The sequence below is a fragment of the Myotis davidii genome, unplaced genomic scaffold (assembly GCF_000327345.1).
Source record: "Myotis davidii unplaced genomic scaffold, ASM32734v1 scaffold99, whole genome shotgun sequence".
Lineage (NCBI taxonomy): Eukaryota > Metazoa > Chordata > Mammalia > Chiroptera > Vespertilionidae > Myotis > Myotis davidii.
In genome coordinates, this window is record NW_006291015.1 from 1,217,519 (window position 1) to 1,225,043 (window position 7,525).

Below are 7,525 nucleotides of genomic sequence, written 5' to 3' on the forward strand. Positions count from 1 at the left end.
TTTAACTGGAATAATCCTCAAGTTTGCCAGAAACTCTTTGCATTTTTCCTTTGCTTATGTCTCCAGAAACATTTATATTATAATGGAAAAGGAAAAAAAAATCTCTGACTTTTATGTGATTTAAAAGTGAAAATCTTGCCCTAGCTAGTTTGGCTCAGTGGATAGAGAGTCTGCCTGTGGACTGAAGGGTCCCAGGTTCAATTCCAGTCAAGGGCACATGCCTGGGTTGCAGGCTCGATCCCCAGAAGGCAATGATTCTCATCATTGATGTTTCTGTCTCTTGCTCTCCCTTTCTCTCTGAAATAAATAAAAATATATTTTTTTTAAAAAGTGAAAGTCTTAATTTTAATATATTAAACTGAATAACATTCCTCAGTAGTGGCCAGAACAGCATAAAGTAACAGAGAAAAACACAACCTTGTCCTATAAGCCAGACAGTCACTAAGTCAAATGATGCTGCATTAGCTAATTTTGACATTCACATTTTTAAACTATTTGCATATTATTCTCTCACAGACACATTTCTTTAGAGATAATGCAGTGAGTTCCAGATTCATGTTACTCTTGATATTTAGAAAAATTGAGAGAAGAAAATTAAGAGAAGATTCAATTTGTTGGGTAGCCTACTATCAGAAATCAAAGAACCAGTTACTTTAAAACATTCAGTGATAGAAAATTAATTTACTATCTATACAGAGAATAATCTTATAATCAAGTGCCTGGAAAGCCATAGTAGGAAACACAGAATAAAGTTACTAGTACTTGAAGAAAAATGATAGCATGTTTTATGATTTATATCTTTTAAAGGAATATATCTTATGCCAGAATATTATCTATTTAATCATAAATGTCTCAAATATACTTTTAAATTAATTGTTTTCAAAATTCAACATGCAAATTTTGTGATTAACCACAATATCTAAAATTGCATTAGCTATATATGTACTTCCTAATATAATTGGGTTAGTGCAGTTAAAATATATTACCTGAACAAAAATAAAAATAATGTGACAATAAAATACACAAAATTTAATAATTTATCTTAAGGTCTGGTTGTTAAAACTGAGGCTATTGGTTTTGTTATTAAATGAGGAACGGATTTTGGTGAAAATATTTCCAAAATTTATAAAAGCTATTTTATTTCTTTTTTCCCATTAAAAGCTTTATTGAAAAAAAAAAGCTTCATAAAAGTCAGCCATTTAAGAGTACAATTTAGTAGCTTTAGAATCTTTTCATTGCCAAAAAAAGCCTGTGTCCATTAGCAGTCACTCCTCTTTCTTCCCCTTGACTATGACAAACACAATTTATTCTCTATCTCTAGAGATTTACCCATTATGGGCATTTCGTATTAATGTAATCATGCAAAAAATATATATGATCACTGCTTGCTCTTAGTGTGTTGTTTTCAAGGTTTTCCCATATCATTGCTTATGCCACTGCTTCATTCCTTTGCATTTAAAAATAATATTTCACTGTATGAATGTACCATATATTTCAATCTATTCCTCAGTTGATGGACATATGAATCATTTCCACTTCTGGCTATTATAAATAGTACTGCTGTGAACATTGGTGCACTGTTTTTGGCATGCACAGATATTTTCAGTTCTCTTCAGTTATACCTAGGAATGAAATTGCTGGGTTATATGGTAACTCCATGTTTACAATTTAAGTGTTTTCCCAAAGTGATTGCAGCATTTTATATTCCAGCAATGTATGAGAGTTTCCAATTTCTCCACAGGCTCAATAATACTTGTTATTGTCTGTCTTTGTTATTATAGTCATCCATGTGGGTATAAAGTGGTATTTTATTATGCAAATAAATTTGCAATTTAATGTGCAATTCCCTGCAGACTAATTATATTGATCATCTTTTCCTGTTTTTTCTTTACCATTTGATATCTTTTTTAAGAAGTAACTATTCAAATCCTTGCCTATACTTTAATTTGGATAGTTGTCTTATTAACTGAGTTATAAGTTTTTTTCTATATTCTCGATTATTATCAGAAGTAAGATTTGCAGGTATTTTCTCAGATGCTTTGTGTTGAAAAGCTATTGTTTGATTCAATATTATTCTTGAGATTTTTGAGGAGCTAATTATGAGATAATTCAAACACTTTTATCTGGCTCTATCTCCAAATAATCTCTTCTTTAATTGATACTTTGATTTTTTTTACAACTGCTTGTTTTTGTTTTGCAGCAACTGAAATATTTTTATAGTCAACTGTAATTTTTATTTAAAATAAATAATGTTCATGCATTATTTTTTTACATTCTATAGGTATCAATTACAATATAGAAGTTGCATTTATTAATTTCAAAATTGTTATATTGCATATTCTGCCTTTGACCTAGACAAATAATTTTTAAAATAGAAGTTTTGACATATTTATTGTTTTCTTTTCCCTCTTGGAAATAATAAACACATAGGAAAAAGTTTTCACAAAATTTGATGTGTTTTAAGGCTCTCTGGCTCAAGAAAAAATTCTACCAATTAATATTTTAGAGAAAAAATTGAATAATTGATATTTATTTCAGACCACTTAAAGTATTGAAATAAAAGCATAATAAACATCTTTGGAATTATTATCCTCATGGATGTCACTGCTTTCTTTTTCTTTAATCTTATTCAACTAACCTGGACCCTTAAAACTGGATTGAAATTTGTCCTAAGTGGGAAGAATGGGGTTAATTGGAAAAATGAAATAATGGGAAATTCTTGATAGGCTTAGGGTAAGCTTTGGGAAGTGGTTTAGGTAAGAGAGAGGCAATAAAAGTAAAGATAGGGGATTGGAAAAAGAGCAAAGAAGGATGACTCTCTGGATAAAAAATTGTTTGAAATACTCAAATAGATACCACCATTACCATGATGAAGAAAAGTTTATAACCTACAGTTCAGAAAATAATTTATAGTAAATTTTCAAATAAAATTTCTCTGAATTTGCAGTAAAATTATAAAAGACCATAATGTTTCCACACATCTCTCTATATAAAAAGCCAGTGTCCAAGACGAGCATGACAACCATGACAACCAAATGACTGGTCACCAGGAGGGGCATTGAGCACCTCTCGGTCCATTCCCCGCTACGACCCCCGCCCACACTCCGATACCAGGGGGAGGAGGGTGGATGGTGTGGTGGGGACAGGTGAGCGGGTGGAAGGCAGACGCTTGGTCCCTCCCCCCTCCCTCAGGCTTCAATGATTGGTGTGTGTGTGGGGGGGAATGGGGACTGGCAAACGGGCAGAACATGGTCCTGATGGCAGGCTAGGTGGTCAGTCCGGAGTAGGTTTGGAGTGTGCTGGGAAAGGAAGAGGAAGATCGATTAGAAAACGGCATCACCACCGGCCTCCACCCGAAATGGCACTGCTAGCCGAGCACCTGCTGAAGCCGCTGCCCGAGGACAAGCAGGTGGAGACTGGGCCCTTCCTGGAGGCGGTGTCCCACCTGCCGCCCTTCTTCGATTGCCTTGGGTCCCCAGTGTTTATGTCCATCAAGGCAGACATAAGTGGTGACATCACAAAAATCAAAGCTGTGTACAACACCGACCTGGCCAAGTTCCAGACCCTGCAGAACATCCTGGAGGCGGAGAAGGAAATGTACTGAGCAGAGTGGCCCAAAGTGGGGGTCACGCTGGCCTGATGTATCTGAAAAGGGGCCTCCACTTCATCTAGATCCTCCTGCAGAGTATCTGAGATGGGGAGCAGGATGAGAGCCGCCCCAACCTCATTCGCGTCAATGCCACCAAGGCCTACGAGATGGTGCTCAGGAAGTACCACGGCTGGATCGTGCAGAAGATCTTCCAGGCAGCGCTGTATGCCGCACCCTACAAGTCCGACTTCCTGAAAGCACTCGCCACCGGCCAGAACGTGATGGAGGAGGAGTGCATGGAGAAGGTCTGTCTGTTTCTGGTCAACTACACGGCCAGTACGACGTCATATGTGAGGTGTACACCAAGATGAACGCCGAGCTCAACCACAAGGTGTAGGCGTGCCCAGCGGCCGGCACTCCCAGAAACAGACCAGCCAGAATCACTGTGAAGCAAGCTGGCAGGTCGCCTTGACCTGCGTCCCCCAGAGCAGCCCAGAGTCTGTCTGGGGTTGCAGGGGACAGCCCTGGTTTCTGAAAAGTCATTTTCGGGGTCTATCCTAACAGCAATAAATAGCCACCCTACTTCTGAATCACCTTTAATTTCATGGCAGCACAGACCGACTGCCTTCATTTCAGGGTGATAAAAATCAGTTAATGTTGCTAATAAGTCAAGTCCTAAGGTTTTCTGTCCCCGTCCCCCCACGTGGTGTGTGACCCTGGGGGAGCCCTGTCATACACCTCATTTTAAAAATGAGGATCTGGTGCAGTGATGTTTCAGGTCGTGTAAGGACCACGAGGAGTCTGACTTGAAATTATACGGGATTTTTTTTTAAAGCAGACTGCTGTGTGCTCTCCTGTGGTTGCACAGCCCAGCGTCACAGCCGTCAGCATAGACCCCGCTCTTTCCTACTGTCTTTTTCCAGACAGTTTTTTATAGTTGAAAACAATCAGCAAGCCTTTGATGACCTTGACCAAGGGGACTTTATTTTAAAGCTATCAGGTATGAGTAACTGACTACAGATGACTGAATTTGCATTCTTTTGCATAAGTATTTTCTTCAAAGACAGCCTACCCCACCGAAGAAACTACCTATCATGCCTGTTCTCTCAGAGGGGAGACCATGAATCCTCCCGATGCCGAGTACCAAGGAAACACCTTGCTGCCTTGACTGTCCCTCCTGGCACTAAACAAAAGCTGTATTTTGAAAGTGTTGGGGTGAAAAGAGGTACCCCCAAAGAATTCATGTGTGTTAAAAACCTAACAAGGAACAAACAATTGGTGATTTCTATGCAAAAACACTAAATAATTCTTAATAAATAAATCTCTATTTTGGAATCACAAAAACAAACAAAAAAACAACAACAAACAAACAAAAAACCTTTGGAGATAGTGAAGGGCAGTTTGTCCAGACTGTTGAGAGCTCAGAATTAGAGTTTAATTGGGATAGAAATCCTGCGAATAGCACCCGATGCCTGAAATCTGAGCACTCTGCTTTTAGGTTTTCCAGTTCAAGTTTTTGGAATAATGTCTTCATGTTCTCAAGAAGCTTAAATTTTAAAATAAAAAATAAAGAAGAAATATAAATATTAAAAAAAAGTAGAAGCTTGAGTTTTAGGGTTGAAATCAGGCAGCCAGGTGAGTGTTTAGGAGCCAGTAGTCCCAGATTGCAAGAGGAATGTCCATAGGATCGAGCCTAAACCACAGTCAGACATCCCTCGAAAGGTCCCAGATTGTGAGAGGGTGCAGGCTGGGCTGAAGGACCCACCCCGCCTCTTGTGCACGAATTTCATGCACTGGGCCTCTAGTTTATATCATAACAGTCATGCATCAAATGGTGCTATGGAAGAGAAAGTATATTGTGTATAGGCCTCATATAATTCAATAGCCATTTGTAATCATAAACTAATTGTGCTCCAAGAGGTAAAATTAACTTCAACAAAATATATCAATCTTCACTGATGTTCCCAAATAACTTAAGTGTGTGATCAACTTTGCAAATTATAGTTAGTATTATTGCTGCTAATAGAACAACTAAAATATTCTCTATTAGTTCCAATATACTTTCATTCACCTTCTAAGAAAATTTAAAATACATTAGTACATAACTGCCTCCTTAAATCATCTATTATTTTTAGTGATTGTAGATAATAGGCATGTATAGAATTACATTAAAGGATTTGATAAATATAATTAAAAGCTGATTTAATTTATCTGATTTGAAACATGTTGATTCAAAATAAATGCATATCATTTGGGAACGTTGAATAATTTGTGAGTGCTCTATTAAGGTGTTAAATTCAGCCAGAATTTATTATATAATAAATTACCATATATGTCAGCTATCATATATTTCAATTTCATTGGTAGCTTCTTACATACATACATATTTCAACTAAATTAACATGTAAAAAATTTCCACCAATTAATTCTACCTGATCTTTTGGTGTTTTCCTTCTGCCAGTGATTTTCACATCATTTATCTATTTCCTCAATCTAAAAACCAGAGATTACTCTCAAATGTACCTATGTGTTCCATCCATATAAAGTGTCACTCAGTTCTGACAAATCTCCTTTGATAGCTCTAAAAAAATTTCATTTATATGCTTCTCCACTAATAACATTTTAATCAGAATTATCCTCACCACTCCTTTAAATGACTGAAATCAATCAACAGACTTCAGCATCCATACTTTCTTTCTCCAACCCATTCTCATCTGTAGTTGAAATTAATTTTTAAAATGCAATTATGATCTTGTCACCTACCCCATTCCTTTAATGGTTTACCATTATTTTATAAATATAGTCTTAACTCCTTAACCTTAGTCTTAAAGCCCATTCATAATATTATTTTCATTGTCTTTTTTTCCAGTCTTATTTGCATGTGCTTCTTTTGATTTCTACAAAATGTCATGGTACCTTTACCATGAGATATTACTGTGTTCACTCTGTCTGGAGTACTCTTTGCCTTCCTCTTCACTTAATTAAATCTGTCTGCTTCAAATGTCACTTTTGCAAGAAAACTTTTAATCAGCACCTACTACTGAGGCTAGTACTACACATATATCCATATATAATACTTATTAAGCTGTAGTTTTCCATTTAACTTCTGTTTTCTCTGTACCCTTACCTCAAAGGGAACACATAATATGCCTGTTTTGTTTATCATACCTCCTGGGACCTACCACTAGTGTTGGCACGTTAGAAACTCAAATACTTTTTGAATGGATGTGTGAAAGAATGAATGTGTACATCTGAGCTTGGGTGTATGTTTAAATAGTCCTATATATATGCGTGTGTGTGTGTGTGTGTGTGTGTGTGTGTGTGTGATTCCTTAGCACATAAACATTCAACAAACTCCCAACTCTGTAGATTACCAACTTCTCATCCTTAAATTTGAAATAGCATAATAAATATATAACTTAACAGCTCATTTTTATAGTATTACTTAGATTTAAAAAAGAAATTGCATTTTTCTTAGTTAACCCTGTAATCATATGTAATATCTATGAAAATTTAATGAAAGGTCTATATAAGCAAACAAAGCTTCAGATGTATACATGAGTATTTAGCGTTTTATTTCCTTATTATAAACAGTGTCTTAAAAAAAGAAGCTCCAGAATTCAGAATTACTGATATTTCCCCAAAAAAATCTATGTAGAGAGAAAAATCATTGCAATATGAGAGAACTAATAAGAACTTATTTTCACTTTATCATGCAAATTAGATAGCAACATTTTAAATCATACCTATTCTCTGACAGTCAATACATACTAAATTGGAATATGTCAACTTCTTTGAAATATTTTAATTGGTTAGTTCCTCCTTCTGTTTCTCACTGGTATCAAAATATTCGGAGGGAACACAATTGATAAATCAATTGTCAATGTTAGATAATTAGTTCCATTATTCCCAAATTTAACTATTAAAGTTTAATAT

At 35.9% G+C, this 7,525-nt stretch overlaps 1 pseudogene; it reads left to right on the plus strand.

The window, feature by feature from the left end:
• Positions 1–3,358: 3,358 nt before the first annotated feature.
• On the plus strand, positions 3,359–4,110 carry LOC102761599 (annotated as a pseudogene).
• Positions 4,111–7,525: the final 3,415 nt, after the last annotated feature.